Raw genomic sequence first — 18,193 nt, forward strand, 5'->3', positions numbered from 1 at the left:
TTTGGGCAAAAAAATAAGTTTCTCCAATCTTCCCAAAACTCTGGATTCTGATAGAGGGCCATGAGACTTTCACCTGAGTGCAAAAATGGAGGCTCTAGACCCTTCCAGAGCTGAGATATCAAAATTCAAAATTTCGACCCGAAAAAAAAACGACAGTGTTACCCCTTTCGTTTTTTTTGCGTTTTTGGGCAAAAAATTAAGTTTCTCCAATCTTCTCAAAACTCTGGATTCTGATGGAGGGTCATGAGACTTTAACCTGAGTGCAAAAATGGAGGCTCTAGACCCTTCCAGAGCTGAGATATCAAAATTCAAAATTTCGACCCGAAAAAAAAAAACGACAGTGTTACCCCTTTCATTTTTTTGCGTTTTTGGGCAAAAAATTAAGTTTCTCCAATCTTCTCAAAACTCTGGATTATGATAGAGGGTCATGAGACTTTAACCTGAGTGCAAAAATTGAGGCTCTAGACCCTTCCAGAGCTGAGATATCAAAATTCAAAATTTCGACCCGAAAAAAAAAAACGACAGTGTTACCCCTTTCGTTTTTTTTCGTTTTTGGGCAAAAAATTAAGTTTCTCCAATCTTCTCAAAACTCTGGATTATGATAGAGGGCTGTGAGACTTTGACCTGGGTGCAAAAATGGAGGCTCTAGACCCTTCAAGAGCTGAGATTTCAAAATTCAAAATTTCGACCCGAAAAAAAAAACGACAGTGTTACCCCTTTCGTTTTTTTTTTCGTTTTTGGGCAAAAAAATAAGTTTCTCCAATCTTCCCCAAACTCTGGATTCTGATAGAGGGCCATGAGACTTTCACCTCAGTGCAAAAATGGAGGCTCTAGACCCTTCCAGAGCTGAGATATCAAAATTCAAAATTTCGACCCGAAAAAAAAACGACAGTGTTACCCCTTTCATTTTTTTTGCGTTTTTGGTTAAAAAATTAAGTTTCTCCAATCTTCTCAAAATTCTGGATTATGATAGAGGGTCATGAGACTTTAACCTGAGTGCAAAAATGGAGGCTCTAGACCCTTCCAGAGCTGAGATATCAAAATTCAAAATTTCGACCCGAAAAAAAAAAAACGACAGTGTTACCCCTTTCGTTTTTTTTCGTTTTTGGGCAAAAAATTAAGTTTCTCCAATCTTCTCAAAACTCTGGATTATGATAGAGGGCTGTGAGACTTTGACCTGGGTGCAAAAATGGAGGCTCTAGACCCTTCAAGAGCTAAGATTTCAAAATTCAAAATTTCGACCCGAAAAAAAAAACGACAGTGTTACCCCTTTCGTTTTTTTTTGTTTTTGGGCAAAAAAACAAGTTTCTCCAATCTTCCCAAAACTCTGGATTCTGATAGAGGGCCATGAGACTTTCACCTGAGTGCAAAAATGGAGGCTCTAGACCCTTCCAGAGCTGAGATATCAAAATTCAAAATTTCGACCCGAAAAAAAAATGACAGTGTTACCCCTTTCGTTTTTTTTCGTTTTTGGGCAAAAAATTAAGTTTCTCCAATCTTCTCAAAACTCTGGATTATGATAGAGGGCTGTGAGACTTTGACCTGAGCGCAAAAATTTAGGATCTAGACCCTTCCAGAGCTGAAATATCAAAATTCAAAATTTCGACCCGAAAAAAAAAACGACAGTGTTACCCCTTTCGTTTTTTTTCGTTTTTGGGCAAAAAATTAAGTTTCTCCAATCTTCTCAAAACTCTGGATTCTGATAGAGGGCCATGAGACTTTCACCTGAGTGCAAAAATGGAGGCTCTAGACCCTTCCAGAGCTGAGATATCAAAATTCAAAATTTCGACCCGAAAAAAAAAACGACAGTGTTACCCCTTTCGTTTTTTTTCGTTTTTGGGCAAAAAATTAAGTTTCTCCAATCTTCTCAAAACTCTGGATTATGATAGAGGGCTGTGAGACTTTGACCTGGGTGCAAAAATGGAGGCTCTAGACCCTTCAAGAGCTGAGATTTCAAAATTCAAAATTTCGACCCGAAAAAAAAAACGACAGTGTTACCCCTTTCGTTTTTTTTCGTTTTTGGGCAAAAAAATAAGTTTCTCCAATCTTCCCAAAACTCTGGATTCTGATAGAGGGCCATGAGACTTTCACCTGAGTGCAAAAATGGAGGCTCTAGACCCTTCCAGAGCTGAGATATCAAAATTCAAAATTTCGACCCGAAAAAAAAACGACAGTGTTACCCCTTTCGTTTTTTTTCGTTTTTGGGCAAAAAATTAAGTTTCTCCAATCTTCTCAAAACTCTGGATTATGATAGAGTGCTGTGAGACTTTGATCTGAGTGCAAAAATTTAGGATCTAGACCCTTCCAGAGCTGAGATATCAAAATTCAAAATTTCGACCCGAAAAAAAAAACGACAGTGTTACCCCTTTCATTTTTTTGCGTTTTTGGGCAAAAAATTAAGTTTCTCCAATCTTCTCAAAACTCTGGATTATGATAGAGGGCTGTGAGACTTTGACTTGGGTGCAAAAATGGAGGCTCTAGACCCTTCCAGAGCTGAGATATCAAAATTCAAAATTTCGACCCGAAAAAAAAAACGACAGTGTTACCCCTTTCGTTTTTTTTTTCGGTTTTGGGCAAAAAAATAAGTTTCTCCAATCTTCCCCAAACTCTGGATTCTGATAGAGGGCCATGAGACTTTCACCTGAGTGCAAAAATGGAGGCTCTAGACCCTTCCAGAGCTGAGATATCAAAATTCAAAATTTCGACCCGATAAAAAAAACGACAGTGTTACCCCTTTCATTTTTTTGCGTTTTTGGTTAAAAAATTAAGTTTCTCCAATCTTCTCAAAACTCTGGATTATGATAGAGGGTCATGAGACTTTAACCTGAGTGCAAAAATGGAGGCTCTAGACCCTTCCAGAGCTGAGATATCAAAATTCAAAATTTCGACCCGAAAAAAAAAAACGACAGTGTTACCCCTTTCGTTTTTTTTCGTTTTTGGGCAAAAAATTAAGTTTCTCCAATCTTCTCAAAACTCTGGATTATGATAGAGGGCTGTGAGACTTTGACCTGGGTGCAAAAATGGAGGCTCTAGACCCTTCAAGAGCTGAGATTTCAAAATTCAAAATTTCGACCCGAAAAAAAAAACGACAGTGTTACCCCTTTCGTTTTTTTTTTCGGTTTTGGGCAAAAAAATAAGTTTCTCCAATCTTCCCCAAACTCTGGATTCTGATAGAGGGCCATGAGACTTTCACCTGAGTGCAAAAATGGAGGCTCTAGACCCTTCCAGAGCTGAGATATCAAAATTCAAAATTTCGACCCGATAAAAAAAACGACAGTGTTACCCCTTTCATTTTTTTGCGTTTTTGGTTAAAAAATTAAGTTTCTCCAATCTTCTCAAAACTCTGGATTATGATAGAGGGTCATGAGACTTTAACCTGAGTGCAAAAATGGAGGCTCTAGACCCTTCCAGAGCTGAGATATCAAAATTCAAAATTTCGACCCGAAAAAAAAAACGACAGTGTTACCCCTTTCGTTTTTTTTCGTTTTTGGGCAAAAAATTAAGTTTCTCCAATCTTCTCAAAACTCTGGATTATGATAGAGGGCTGTGAGACTTTGACCTGGGTGCAAAAATGGAGGCTCTAGACCCTTCAAGAGCTGAGATTTCAAAATTCAAAATTTCGACCCGAAAAAAAAAACGACAGTGTTACCCCTTTCGTTTTTTTTTTCGGTTTTGGGCAAAAAAATAAGTTTCTCCAATCTTCCCCAAACTCTGGATTCTGATAGAGGGCCATGAGACTTTCACCTGAGTGCAAAAATGGAGGCTCTAGACCCTTCCAGAGCTGAGATATCAAAATTCAAAATTTCGACCCGAAAAAAACACGACAGTGTTACCCCTTTCATTTTTTTTGCGTTTTTGGTTAAAAAATTAAGTTTCTCCAATCTTCTCAAAACTCTGGATTATGATAGAGGGTCATGAGACTTTAACCTGAGTGCAAAAATGGAGGCTCTAGACCCTTCCAGAGCTGAGATATCAAAATTCAAAATTTCGACCCGAAAAAAAAACGACAGTGTTACCCCTTTCGTTTTTTTTTCGTTTTTGGGCAAAAAATTAAGTTTCTCCAATCTTCTCAAAACTCTGGATTATGATAGAGGGCTGTGAGACTTTGACCTGGGTGCAAAAATGGAGGCTCTAGACCCTTCAAGAGCTGAGATTTCAAAATTCAAAATTTCGACCCGAAAAAAAAAACGACAGTGTTACCCCTTTCGTTTTTTTTTTCGTTTTTGGGCAAAAAAATAAGTTTCTCCAATCTTCCCCAAACTCTGGATTCTGATAGAGGGCCATGAGACTTTCACCTGAGTGCAAAAATGGAGGCTCTAGACCCTTCCAGAGCTGAGATATCAAAATTCAAAATTTCGACCCGAAAAAAAAACGACAGTGTTACCCATTTCATTTTTTTTGCGTTTTTGGTTAAAAAATTAAGTTTCTCCAATCTTCTCAAAATTCTGGATTATGATAAAGGGTCATGAGACTTTAACCTGAGTGCAAAAATGGAGGCTCTAGACCCTTCCAGAGCTGAGATATCAAAATTCAAAATTTCGACCCGAAAAAAAAAAACGACAGTGTTACCCCTTTCGTTTTTTTTTCGTTTTTGGGCAAAAAATTAAGTTTCTCCAATCTTCTCAAAACTCTGGATTATGATAGAGGGCTGTGAGACTTTGACCTGGGTGCAAAAATGGAGGCTCTAGACCCTTCAAGAGCTAAGATTTCAAAATTCAAAATTTCGACCCGAAAAAAAAAACGACAGTGTTACCCCTTTCGTTTTTTTTCGTTTTTGGGCAAAAAAATAAGTTTCTCCAATCTTCCCAAAACTCTGGATTCTGATAGAGGGCCATGAGACTTTCACCTGAGTGCAAAAATGGAGGCTCTAGACCCTTCCAGAGCTGAGATATCAAAATTCAAAATTTCGACCCGAAAAAAAAAACGACAGTGTTACCCCTTTCGTTTTTTTTGCGTTTTTGGGCAAAAAATTAAGTTTCTCCAATCTTCTCAAAACTCTGGATTCTGATGGAGGGTCATGAGACTTTAACCTGAGTGCAAAAATGGAGGCTCTAGACCCTTCCAGAGCTGAGATATCAAAATTCAAAATTTCGACCCGAAAAAAAAAACGACAGTGTTACCCCTTTCGTTTTTTTTCGTTTTTGGGCAAAAAATTAAGTTTCTCCAATCTTCTCAAAACTCTGGATTATGATAGAGGGCCATGAGACTTTCACCTGAGTGCAAAAATGGAGGCTCTAGACCCTTCCAGAGCTGAGATATCAAAATTCAAAATTTCGACCCGAAAAAAAAACGACAGTGTTACCCCTTTCATTTTTTTGCGTTTTTGGGCAAAAAATTAAGTTTCTCGAATCTTCTCAAAACTCTGGATTATGATAGAGGGCTGTGAGACTTTGACTTGGGTGCAAAAATGGAGGCTCTAGACCCTTCCAGAGCTGAGATATCAAAATTCAAAATTTCGACCCGAAAAAAAATCGACAGTGTTACCCCATTCGTTTTTTTTCATTTTCGGGCGAAAAATTAAGTTTCTCCAATCTTCTCAAAATTCTGGATTATGATAGAGGGCTGTGAGACTTTGACCTGGGTGCAAAAATGGAGGCTCTAGACCCTTCCAGAGCTGAGATATCAAAATTCAAAATTTCGACCCGAAAAAAAAACGACAGTGTTACCCCTTTCGTTTTTTTTGCGTTTTTGGGCAAAAAATTAAGTTTCTCCAATCTTCTCAAAACTCTGGATTCTGATAGAGGGCTGTGAGACTTTGACTTGGGTGCAAAAATGGAGGCTCTAGACCCTTCCAGAGCTGAGATATCAAAATTCAAAATTTCGACCCGAAAAAAAAACGACAGTGTTACCCCTTTCGTTTTTTTTGCGTTTTTGGGCAAAAAATTAAGTTTCTCCAATCTTCTCAAAACTCTGGATTCTGATAGAGGGTCATGAGACTTTAACCTGAGTGCAAAAATGGAGGCTCTAGACCCTTCCAGAGCTGAGATATCAAAATTCAAAATTTCGACCCGAAAAAAAAAAACGACAGTGTTACCCCTTTCGTTTTTTTTCGTTTTTGGGCAAAAAATTAAGTTTCTCCAATCTTCTCAAAACTCTGGATTATGATAGAGGGCTGTGAGACTTTGACCTGAGTGCAAAAATGGAGGCTCTAGACCCTTCCAGAGCTGAGATATCAAAATTCAAAATTTCGACCCGAAAAAAAAAACGACAGTGTTACCCCTTTCGTTTTTTTTCGTTTTTGGCCAAAAAAATTAAGTTTCTCCAATCTTCCCAAAACTCTGGATTCTGATAGAGGGCCATGAGACTTTCACCTGAGTGCAAAAATGGAGGCTCTAGACCCTTCCAGAGCTGAAATATCACAATTCACAATTTCGACCCGAAAAAAAAACGACAGTGTTACCCCTTTCGTTTTTTTTTCATTTTGGGCAAAAAAATAAGTTTCTCCAATCTTCTCAAAACTCTGAATTCTGATAGAGGGCCATGAGACTTTCACCTGAGTGCAAAAATGGAGGCTCTAGACCCTTCCAGAGCTGAGATATCAAAATTCAAAATTTCGACCCGAAAAAAAAACGACAGTGTTACCCCTTTCGTTTTTTTTCGTTTTTGGGCAAAAAATTAAGTTTCTCCAATCTTCTCAAAACTCTGGATTATGATAGAGTGCTGTGAGACTTTGATCTGAGTGCAAAAATTTAGGATCTAGACCCTTCCAGAGCTGAGATATCAAAATTCAAAATTTCGACCCGAAAAAAAAACGACAGTGTTACCCCTTTCATTTTTTTGCGTTTTTGGGCAAAAAATTAAGTTTCTCCAATCTTCTCAAAACTCTGGATTATGATAGAGGGCTGTGAGACTTTGACTTGGGTGCAAAAATGGAGGCTCTAGACCCTTCCAGAGCTGAGATATCAAAATTCAAAATTTCGACCCGAAAAAAAAACGACAGTGTTACCCCTTTCGTTTTTTTTCATTTTCGGGCGAAAAATTAAGTTTCTCCAATCTTCTCAAAATTCTGGATTATGATAGAGGGCTGTGAGACTTTGACCTGGGTGCAAAAATGGAGGCTCTAGACCCTTCAAGAGCTGAGATATCAAAATTCAAAATTTCGACCCGAAAAAAAAACGACAGTGTTACCCCTTTCGTTTTTTTTTTGCGTTTTTGGGCAAAAAATTAAGTTTCTCCAATCTTCTAAAAACTCTGGATTCTGATAGAGGGTCATGAGACTTTAACCTGAGTGCAAAAATGGAGGCTCTAGACCCTTCTAGAGCTGAGATATCAAAATTCAAAATTTCGACCCGAAAAAAAAAAACGACAGTGTTACCTCTTTCGTTTTTTTTCGTTTTTGGGCAAAAAAATAAGTTTCTCCAATCTTCCCCAAACTCTGGATTCTGATAGAGGGCCATGAGACTTTCACCTGAGTGCAAAAATGGAGGCTCTAGACCCTTCCAGAGCTGAGATATCAAAATTCAAAATTTCGACCCGAAAAAAAAACGACAGTGTTACCCCTTTCGTTTTTTTTGCGTTTTTGGGCAAAAAATTAAGTTTCTCCAATCTTCTCAAAACTCTGGATTCTGATAGAGGGTCATGAGACTTTAACCTGAGTGCAAAAATGGAGGCTCTAGACCCTTCCAGAGCTGAGATATCAAAATTCAAAATTTCGACCCGAAAAAAAAAACGACAGTGTTACCCCTTTCGTTTTTTTTTTTCGTTTTTGGGCAAAAAATTAAGTTTCTCCAATCTTCTCAAAACTCTGGATTATGATAGAGGGCTGTGAGACTTTGACCTGGGTGCAAAAATGGAGGCTTTAGACCCTTCCAGAGCTGAGATATCAAAATTCAAAATTTCGACCCGATAAAAAAAACGACAGTGTTACCCCTTTCATTTTTTTGCGTTTTTGGTTAAAAAATTAAGTTTCTCCAATCTTCTCAAAACTCTGGATTATGATAGAGGGTCATGAGACTTTAACCTGAGTGCAAAAATGGAGGCTCTAGACCCTTCCAGAGCTGAGATATCAAAATTCAAAATTTCGACCCGAAAAAAAAAAACGACAGTGTTACCCCTTTCGTTTTTTTTCGTTTTTGGGCAAAAAATTAAGTTTCTCCAATCTTCTCAAAACTCTGGATTATGATAGAGGGCTGTGAGACTTTGACCTGGGTGCAAAAATGGAGGCTCTAGACCCTTCAAGAGCTGAGATTTCAAAATTCAAAATTTCGACCCGAAAAAAAAAAACGACAGTGTTACCCCTTTCGGTTTTTTTTTCGGTTTTGGGCAAAAAAATAAGTTTCTCCAATCTTCCCCAAACTCTGGATTCTGATAGAGGGCCATGAGACTTTCACCTGAGTGCAAAAATGGAGGCTCTAGACCCTTCCAGAGCTGAGATATCAAAATTCAAAATTTCGACCCGAAAAAAAAACGACAGTGTTACCCCTTTCGTTTTTTTTGCGTTTTTGGGCAAAAAATTAAGTTTCTCCAATCTTCTCAAAACTCTGGATTCTGATAGAGGGTCATGAGACTTTCACCTGAGTGCAAAAATGGAGGCTCTAGACCCTTCCAGAGCTGAGATATCAAAATTCAAAATTTCGACCCGAAAAAAAAACGACAGTGTTACCCCTTTCGTTTTTTTTGCGTTTTTGGGCAAAAAATTAAGTTTCTCCAATCTTCTCAAAACTCTGGATTCTGATAGAGGGTCATGAGACTTTAACCTGAGTGCAAAAATGGAGGCTCTAGACCCTTCCAGAGCTGAGATATCAAAATTCAAAATTTCGACCCGAAAAAAAAAACGACAGTGTTACCCCTTTCGTTTTTTTTTTTCGTTTTTGGGCAAAAAATTAAGTTTCTCCAATCTTCTCAAAACTCTGGATTATGATAGAGGGCTGTGAGACTTTGACCTGGGTGCAAAAATGGAGGCTTTAGACCCTTCCAGAGCTGAGATATCAAAATTCAAAATTTCGACCCGATAAAAAAAACGACAGTGTTACCCCTTTCATTTTTTTTGCGTTTTTGGTTAAAAAATTAAGTTTCTCCAATCTTCTCAAAACTCTGGATTATGATAGAGGGTCATGAGACTTTAACCTGAGTGCAAAAATGGAGGCTCTAGACCCTTCCAGAGCTGAGATATCAAAATTCAAAATTTCGACCCGAAAAAAAAAAACGACAGTGTTACCCCTTTCGTTTTTTTTCGTTTTTGGGCAAAAAATTAAGTTTCTCCAATCTTCTCAAAACTCTGGATTATGATAGAGGGCTGTGAGACTTTGACCTGGGTGCAAAAATGGAGGCTCTAGACCCTTCAAGAGCTGAGATTTCAAAATTCAAAATTTCGACCCGAAAAAAAAAACGACAGTGTTACCCCTTTCGTTTTTTTTTTCGGTTTTGGGCAAAAAAATAAGTTTCTCCAATCTTCCCCAAACTCTGGATTCTGATAGAGGGCCATGAGACTTTCACCTGAGTGCAAAAATGGAGGCTCTAGACCCTTCCAGAGCTGAGATATCAAAATTCAAAATTTCGACCCGATAAAAAAAACGACAGTGTTACCCCTTTCATTTTTTTGCGTTTTTGGTTAAAAAATTAAGTTTCTCCAATCTTCTCAAAACTCTGGATTATGATAGAGGGTCATGAGACTTTAACCTGAGTGCAAAAATGGAGGCTCTAGACCCTTCCAGAGCTGAGATATCAAAATTCAAAATTTCGACCCGAAAAAAAAAAACGACAGTGTTACCCCTTTCGTTTTTTTTCGTTTTTGGGCAAAAAATTAAGTTTCTCCAATCTTCTCAAAACTCTGGATTATGATAGAGGGCTGTGAGACTTTGACCTGGGTGCAAAAATGGAGGCTCTAGACCCTTCAAGAGCTGAGATTTCAAAATTCAAAATTTCGACCCGAAAAAAAAAACGACAGTGTTACCCCTTTCGTTTTTTTTTTCGGTTTTGGGCAAAAAAATAAGTTTCTCCAATCTTCCCCAAACTCTGGATTCTGATAGAGGGCCATGAGACTTTCACCTGAGTGCAAAAATGGAGGCTCTAGACCCTTCCAGAGCTGAGATATCAAAATTCAAAATTTCAAAACCGATAAAAAAAACGACAGTGTTACCCCTTTCATTTTTTTGCGTTTTTGGTTAAAAAATTAAGTTTCTCCAATCTTCTCAAAACTCTGGATTATGATAGAGGGTCATGAGACTTTAACCTGAGTGCAAAAATGGAGGCTCTAGACCCTTCCAGAGCTGAGATATCAAAATTCAAAATTTCGACCCGAAAAAAAAAACGACAGTGTTACCCCTTTCGTTTTTTTTCGTTTTTGGGCAAAAAATTAAGTTTCTCCAATCTTCTCAAAACTCTGGATTATGATAGAGGGCTGTGAGACTTTGACCTGGGTGCAAAAATGGAGGCTCTAGACCCTTCAAGAGCTGAGATTTCAAAATTCAAAATTTCGACCCGAAAAAAAAAACGACAGTGTTACCCCTTTCGTTTTTTTTTTTCGGTTTTGGGCAAAAAAATAAGTTTCTCCAATCTTCCCCAAACTCTGGATTCTGATAGAGGGCCATGAGACTTTCACCTGAGTGCAAAAATGGAGGCTCTAGACCCTTCCAGAGCTGAGATATCAAAATTCAAAATTTCGACCCGAAAAAAAAACGACAGTGTTACCCCTTTCATTTTTTTTGCGTTTTTGGTTAAAAAATTAAATTTCTCCAATCTTCTCAAAACTCTGGATTATGATAGAGGGTCATGAGACTTTAACCTGAGTGCAAAAATGGAGGCTCTAGACCCTTCCAGAGCTGAGATATCAAAATTCAAAATTTCGACCCGAAAAAAAAACGACAGTGTTACCCCTTTCGTTTTTTTTCGTTTTTGGGCAAAAAATTAAGTTTCTCCAATCTTCTCAAAACTCTGGATTATGATAGAGGGCTGTGAGACTTTGACCTGGGTGCAAAAATGGAGGCTCTAGACCCTTCAAGAGCTGAGATTTCAAAATTCAAAATTTCGACCCGAAAAAAAAAACGACAGTGTTACCCCTTTCGTTTTTTTTTCGTTTTTGGGCAAAAAAATAAGTTTCTCCAATCTTCCCCAAACTCTGGATTCTGATAGAGGGCCATGAGACTTTCACCTGAGTGCAAAAAAGGAGGCTCTAGACCCTTCCAGAGCTGAGATATCAAAATTCAAAATTTCGACCCGAAAAAAAAACGACAGTGTTACCCATTTCATTTTTTTTGCGTTTTTGGTTAAAAAATTAAGTTTCTCCAATCTTCTCAAAATTCTGGATTATGATAGAGGGTCATGAGACTTTAACCTGAGTGCAAAAATGGAGGCTCTAGACCCTTCCAGAGCTGAGATATCAAAATTCAAAATTTCGACCCGAAAAAAAAAAACGACAGTGTTACCCCTTTCGTTTTTTTTTTTCGTTTTTGGGCAAAAAATTAAGTTTCTCCAATCTTCTCAAAACTCTGGATTATGATAGAGGGCTGTGAGACTTTGACCTGGGTGCAAAAATGGAGGCTCTAGACCCTTCAAGAGCTAAGATTTCAAAATTCAAAATTTCGACCCGAAAAAAAAAACGACAGTGTTACCCCTTTCGTTTTTTTTCGTTTTTGGGCAAAAAAATAAGTTTCTCCAATCTTCCCAAAACTCTGGATTCTGATAGAGGGCCATGAGACTTTCACCTGAGTGCAAAAATGGAGGCTCTAGACCCTTCCAGAGCTGAGATATCAAAATTCAAAATTTCGACCCGAAAAAAAAACGACAGTGTTACCCCTTTCGTTTTTTTTGCGTTTTTGGGCAAAAAATTAAGTTTCTCCAATCTTCTCAAAACTCTGGATTCTGATGGAGGGTCATGAGACTTTAACCTGAGTGCAAAAATGGAGGCTCTAGACCCTTCCAGAGCTGAGATATCAAAATTCAAAATTTCGACCCGAAAAAAAAAAACGACAGTGTTACCCCTTTCATTTTTTTGCGTTTTTGGGCAAAAAATTAAGTTTCTCCAATCTTCTCAAAACTCTGGATTATGATAGAGGGTCATGAGACTTTAACCTGAGTGCAAAAATTGAGGCTCTAGACCCTTCCAGAGCTGAGATATCAAAATTCAAAATTTCGACCCGAAAAAAAAAACCGACAGTGTTACCCCTTTCGTTTTTTTTCGTTTTTGGGCAAAAAATTAAGTTTCTCCAATCTTCTCAAAACTCTGGATTATGATAGAGGGCTGTGAGACTTTGACCTGGGTGCAAAAATGGAGGCTCTAGACCCTTCAAGAGCTGAGATTTCAAAATTCAAAATTTCGACCCGAAAAAAAAAACGACAGTGTTACCCCTTTCGTTTTTTTTTTCGTTTTTGGGCAAAAAAATAAGTTTCTCCAATCTTCCCCAAACTCTGGATTCTGATAGAGGGCCATGAGACTTTCACCTCAGTGCAAAAATGGAGGCTCTAGACCCTTCCAGAGCTGAGATATCAAAATTCAAAATTTCGACCCGAAAAAAAAACGACAGTGTTACCCCTTTCATTTTTTTTGCGTTTTTGGTTAAAAAATTAAGTTTCTCCAATCTTCTCAAAATTCTGGATTATGATAGAGGGTCATGAGACTTTAACCTGAGTGCAAAAATGGAGGCTCTAGACCCTTCCAGAGCTGAGATATCAAAATTCAAAATTTCGACCCGAAAAAAAAAAAACGACAGTGTTACCCCTTTCGTTTTTTTTCGTTTTTGGGCAAAAAATTAAGTTTCTCCAATCTTCTCAAAACTCTGGATTATGATAGAGGGCTGTGAGACTTTGACCTGGGTGCAAAAATGGAGGCTCTAGACCCTTCAAGAGCTAAGATTTCAAAATTCAAAATTTCGACCCGAAAAAAAAAACGACAGTGTTACCCCTTTCGTTTTTTTTTGTTTTTGGGCAAAAAAACAAGTTTCTCCAATCTTCCCAAAACTCTGGATTCTGATAGAGGGCCATGAGACTTTCACCTGAGTGCAAAAATGGAGGCTCTAGACCCTTCCAGAGCTGAGATATCAAAATTCAAAATTTCGACCCGAAAAAAAAATGACAGTGTTACCCCTTTCGTTTTTTTTCGTTTTTGGGCAAAAAATTAAGTTTCTCCAATCTTCTCAAAACTCTGGATTATGATAGAGGGCTGTGAGACTTTGACCTGAGCGCAAAAATTTAGGATCTAGACCCTTCCAGAGCTGAAATATCAAAATTCAAAATTTCGACCCGAAAAAAAAAACGACAGTGTTACCCCTTTCGTTTTTTTTCGTTTTTGGGCAAAAAATTAAGTTTCTCCAATCTTCTCAAAACTCTGGATTCTGATAGAGGGCCAAGAGACTTTCACCTGAGTGCAAAAATGGAGGCTCTAGACCCTTCCAGAGCTGAGATATCAAAATTCAAAATTTCGACCCGAAAAAAAAAACGACAGTGTTACCCCTTTCGTTTTTTTTTCGTTTTTGGGCAAAAAATTAAGTTTCTCCAATCTTCTCAAAACTCTGGATTATGATAGAGGGCTGTGAGACTTTGACCTGGGTGCAAAAATGGAGGCTCTAGACCCTTCAAGAGCTGAGATTTCAAAATTCAAAATTTCGACCCGAAAAAAAAAACGACAGTGTTACCCCTTTCGTTTTTTTTCGTTTTTGGGCAAAAAAATAAGTTTCTCCAATCTTCCCAAAACTCTGGATTCTGATAGAGGGCCATGAGACTTTCACCTGAGTGCAAAAATGGAGGCTCTAGACCCTTCCAGAGCTGAGATATCAAAATTCAAAATTTCGACCCGAAAAAAAAAACGACAGTGTTACCCCTTTCGTTTTTTTTCGTTTTTGGGCAAAAAATTAAGTTTCTCCAATCTTCTCAAAACTCTGGATTATGATAGAGTGCTGTGAGACTTTGATCTGAGTGCAAAAATTTAGGATCTAGACCCTTCCAGAGCTGAGATATCAAAATTCAAAATTTCGACCCGAAAAAAAAAACGACAGTGTTACCCCTTTCATTTTTTTGCGTTTTTGGGCAAAAAATTAAGTTTCTCCAATCTTCTCAAAACTCTGGATTATGATAGAGGGCTGTGAGACTTTGACTTGGGTGCAAAAATGGAGGCTCTAGACCCTTCCAGAGCTGAGATATCAAAATTCAAAATTTCGACCCGAAAAAAAAACGACAGTGTTACCCCTTTCGTTTTTTTTTCATTTTCGGGCGAAAAATTAAGTTTCTCCAATCTTCTCAAAATTCTGGATTATGATAGAGGGCTGTGAGACTTTGACCTGGGTGCAAAAATGGAGGCTCTAGACCCTTCCAGAGCTGAGATATCAAAATTCAAAATTTCGACCCGAAAAAAAAACGACAGTGTTACCCCTTTCGTTTTTTTTGCGTTTTTGGGCAAAAAATTAAGTTTCTCCAATCTTCTCAAAACTCTGGATTCTGATAGAGGGTCATGAGACTTTAACCTGAGTGCAAAAATGGAGGCTCTAGACCCTTCCAGAGCTGAGATATCAAAATTCAAAATTTCGACCCGAAAAAAAAAAACGACAGTGTTACCCCTTTCGTTTTTTTTTTTCGTTTTTGGGCAAAAAATTAAGTTTCTCCAATCTTCTCAAAACTCTGGATTATGATAGAGGGCTGTGAGACTTTGACCTGAGTGCAAAAATGGAGGCTCTAGACCCTTCCAGAGCTGAAATATCAAAATTCACAATTTCGACCCGAAAAAAAAACGACAGTGTTACCCCTTTCGTTTTTTTTTCATTTTGGGCAAAAAAATAAGTTTCTCCAATCTTCTCAAAACTCTGGATTCTGATAGAGGGCCATGAGACTTTCACCTGAGTGCAAAAATGGAGGCTCTAGACCCTTCCAGAGCTGAGATATCAAAATTCAAAATTTCGACCCGAAAAAAAAACGACAGTGTTACCCCTTTCGTTTTTTTTCGTTTTTGGGCAAAAAATTAAGTTTCTCCAATCTTCTCAAAACTCTGGATTATGATAGAGTGCTGTGAGACTTTGATCTGAGTGCAAAAATTTAGGATCTAGACCCTTCCAGAGCTGAGATATCAAAATTCAAAATTTCGACCCGAAAAAAAAACGACAGTGTTACCCCTTTCATTTTTTTGCGTTTTTGGGCAAAAAATTAAGTTTCTCCAATCTTCTCAAAACTCTGGATTATGATAGAGGGCTGTGAGACTTTGACTTGGGTGCAAAAATGGAGGCTCTAGACCCTTCCAGAGCTGAGATATCAAAATTCAAAATTTCGACCCGAAAAAAAAAACGACAGTGTTACCCCTTTCGTTTTTTTTCATTTTCGGGCGAAAAATTAAGTTTCTCCAATCTTCTCAAAATTCTGGATTATGATAGAGGGCTGTGAGACTTTGACCTGGGTGCAAAAATGGAGGCTCTAGACCCTTCCAGAGCTGAGATATCAAAATTCAAAATTTCGACCCGAAAAAAAAACGACAGTGTTACCCCTTTCGTTTTTTTTGCGTTTTTGGGCAAAAAATTAAGTTTCTCCAATCTTCTCAAAACTCTGGATTCTGATAGAGGGTCATGAGACTTTAACCTGAGTGCAAAAATGGAGGCTCTAGACCCTTCTAGAGCTGAGATATCAAAATTCAAAATTTCGACCCGAAAAAAAAAAACGACAGTGTTACCCCTTTCGTTTTTTTTCGTTTTTGGGCAAAAAAATAAGTTTCTCCAATCTTCCCCAAACTCTGGATTCTGATAGAGGGCCATGAGACTTTCACCTGAGTGCAAAAATGGAGGCTCTAGACCCTTCCAGAGCTGAGATATCAAAATTCAAAATTTCGACCCGAAAAAAAAAAACGACAGTGTTACCCCTTTCGTTTTTTTTGCGTTTTTGGGCAAAAAATTAAGTTTCTCCAATCTTCTCAAAACTCTGGATTCTGATAGAGGGTCATGAGACTTTAACCTGAGTGCAAAAATGGAGGCTCTAGACCCTTCCAGAGCTGAGATATCAAAATTCAAAATTTCGACCCGAAAAAAAAAACGACAGTGTTACCCCTTTCGTTTTTTTTTCGTTTTTGGGCAAAAAATTAAGTTTCTCCAATCTTCTCAAAACTCTGGATTATGATAGAGGGCTGTGAGACTTTGACCTGGGTGCAAAAATGGAGACTCTAGACCCTTCCAGAGCTGAGATATCAAAATTCAAAATTTCGACCCGATAAAAAAAACGACAGTGTTACCCCTTTCATTTTTTTGCGTTTTTGGTTAAAAAATTAAGTTTCTCCAATCTTCTCAAAACTCTGGATTATGATAGAGGGTCATGAGACTTTAACCTGAGTGCAAAAATGGAGGCTCTAGACCCTTCCAGAGCTGAGATATCAAAATTCAAAATTTCGACCCGAAAAAAAAAAACGACAGTGTTACCCCTTTCGTTTTTTTTTTCGTTTTTGGGCAAAAAATTAAGTTTCTCCAATCTTCTCAAAACTCTGGATTATGATAGAGGGCTGTGAGACTTTGACCTGGGTGCAAAAATGGAGGCTCTAGACCCTTCAAGAGCTGAGATTTCAAAATTCAAAATTTCGACCCGAAAAAAAAAAACGACAGTGTTACCCCTTTCGTTTTTTTTTTTCGTTTTTGGGCAAAAAAATAAGTTTCTCCAATCTTCCCAAAACTCTGGATTCTGATAGAGGGCCATGAGACTTTCACCTGAGTGCAAAAATGGAGGCTCTAGACCCTTCCAGAGCTGAGATATCAAAATTCAAAATTTCGACCCGAAAAAAAAAACGACAGTGTTACCCCTTTCGTTTTTTTTCGTTTTTGGGCAAAAAATTAAGTTTCTCCAATCTTCTCAAAACTCTGGATTATGATAGAGGGCTGTGAGACTTTGACCTGGGTGCAAAAATGGAGGCTCTAGACCCTTCCAGAGCTGAGATATTAAAATTCAAAATTTCGACCCGAAAAAAAAAAAACGACAGTGTTACCCCTTTCGTTTTTTTTCGTTTTTGGGCAAAAAAATTAGTTTCTCCAATCTTCCCCAAACTCTGGATTCTGATAGAGGGCCATGAGACTTTCACCTGAGTGCAAAAATGGAGGCTCTAGACCCTTCCAGAGCTGAGATATCAAAATTCAAAATTTCGACCCGAAAAAAAAAAACGACAGTGTTACCCCTTTCGTTTTTTTTTTTTCGTTTTTGGGCAAAAAATTAAGTTTCTCCAATCTTCTCAAAACTCTGGATTATGATAGAGGGCTGTGAGACTTTGACCTGGGTGCAAAAATGGAGGCTCTAGACCCTTCAAGAGCTGAGATTTCAAAATTCAAAATTTCGACCCGAAAAAAAAAAACGACAGTGTTACCCCTTTCGTTTTTTTTTCGTTTTTGGGCAAAAAAATAAGTTTCTCCAATCTTCCCAAAACTCTGGATTCTGATGGAGGGCCATGAGACTTTCACCTGAGTGCAAAAATGGAGGCTCTAGACCCTTCCAGAGCTGAGATATCAAAATTCTAAATTTCGACCCGAAAAAAAAAACGACAGTGTTACCCCTTTCGTTTTTTTTTCGTTTTTGGGCAAAAAATTAAGTTTCTCCAATCTTCTCAAAACTCTGGATTATGATAGAGGGCTGTGAGACTTTGACCTGAGCGCAAAAATTTAGGATCTAGACCCTTCCAGAGCTGAAATATCAAAATTCAAAATTTCGACCCGAAAAAAAACCGACAGTGTTACCCCTTTCGTTTTTTTTCGTTTTTGGGCAAAAAAATAAGTTTCTCCAATCTTCTCAAAACTCTGGATTCTAATAGAGGGCCATGAGACTTTCACCTGAGTGCAAAAATGGAGGCTCTAGACCCTTCCAGAGCTGAAATATCAAAATTCAAAATTTCGACCCGAAAAAAAAACGACAGTGTTACCCCTTTCGTTTTTTTTCATTTTTGGGCAAAAAAATAAGTTTCTCCAATCTTCTCAAAACTCTGGATTCTGATAGAGGGCCATGAGACTTTCACCTGAGTGCAAAAATGGAGGCTCTAGACCCTTCCAGAGCTGATATATCAAAATTCAAAATTTCGACCCGAAAAAAAAAACGACAGTGTTACCCCTTTCGTTTTTTTTCGTTTTTGGGCAAAAAATTAAGTTTCTTCAATCTTCTCAAAACTCTGGATTATGATAGAGGGCTGTGAGACTTTGACTTGGGTGCAAAAATGGAGGCTCTAGACCCTTCCAGAGCTGAGATATTAAAATTCAAAATTTCGACCCGAAAAAAAAAACGACAGTGTTACCCCTTTCGTTTTTTTTCGTTTTTGGGCAAA

The sequence above is a fragment of the Pimephales promelas genome, chromosome 16, assembly GCF_988280905.1.
Source record: "Pimephales promelas chromosome 16, fPimPro1.hap1.1, whole genome shotgun sequence".
Classification (NCBI taxonomy): Eukaryota; Metazoa; Chordata; class Actinopteri; order Cypriniformes; family Leuciscidae; genus Pimephales; species Pimephales promelas.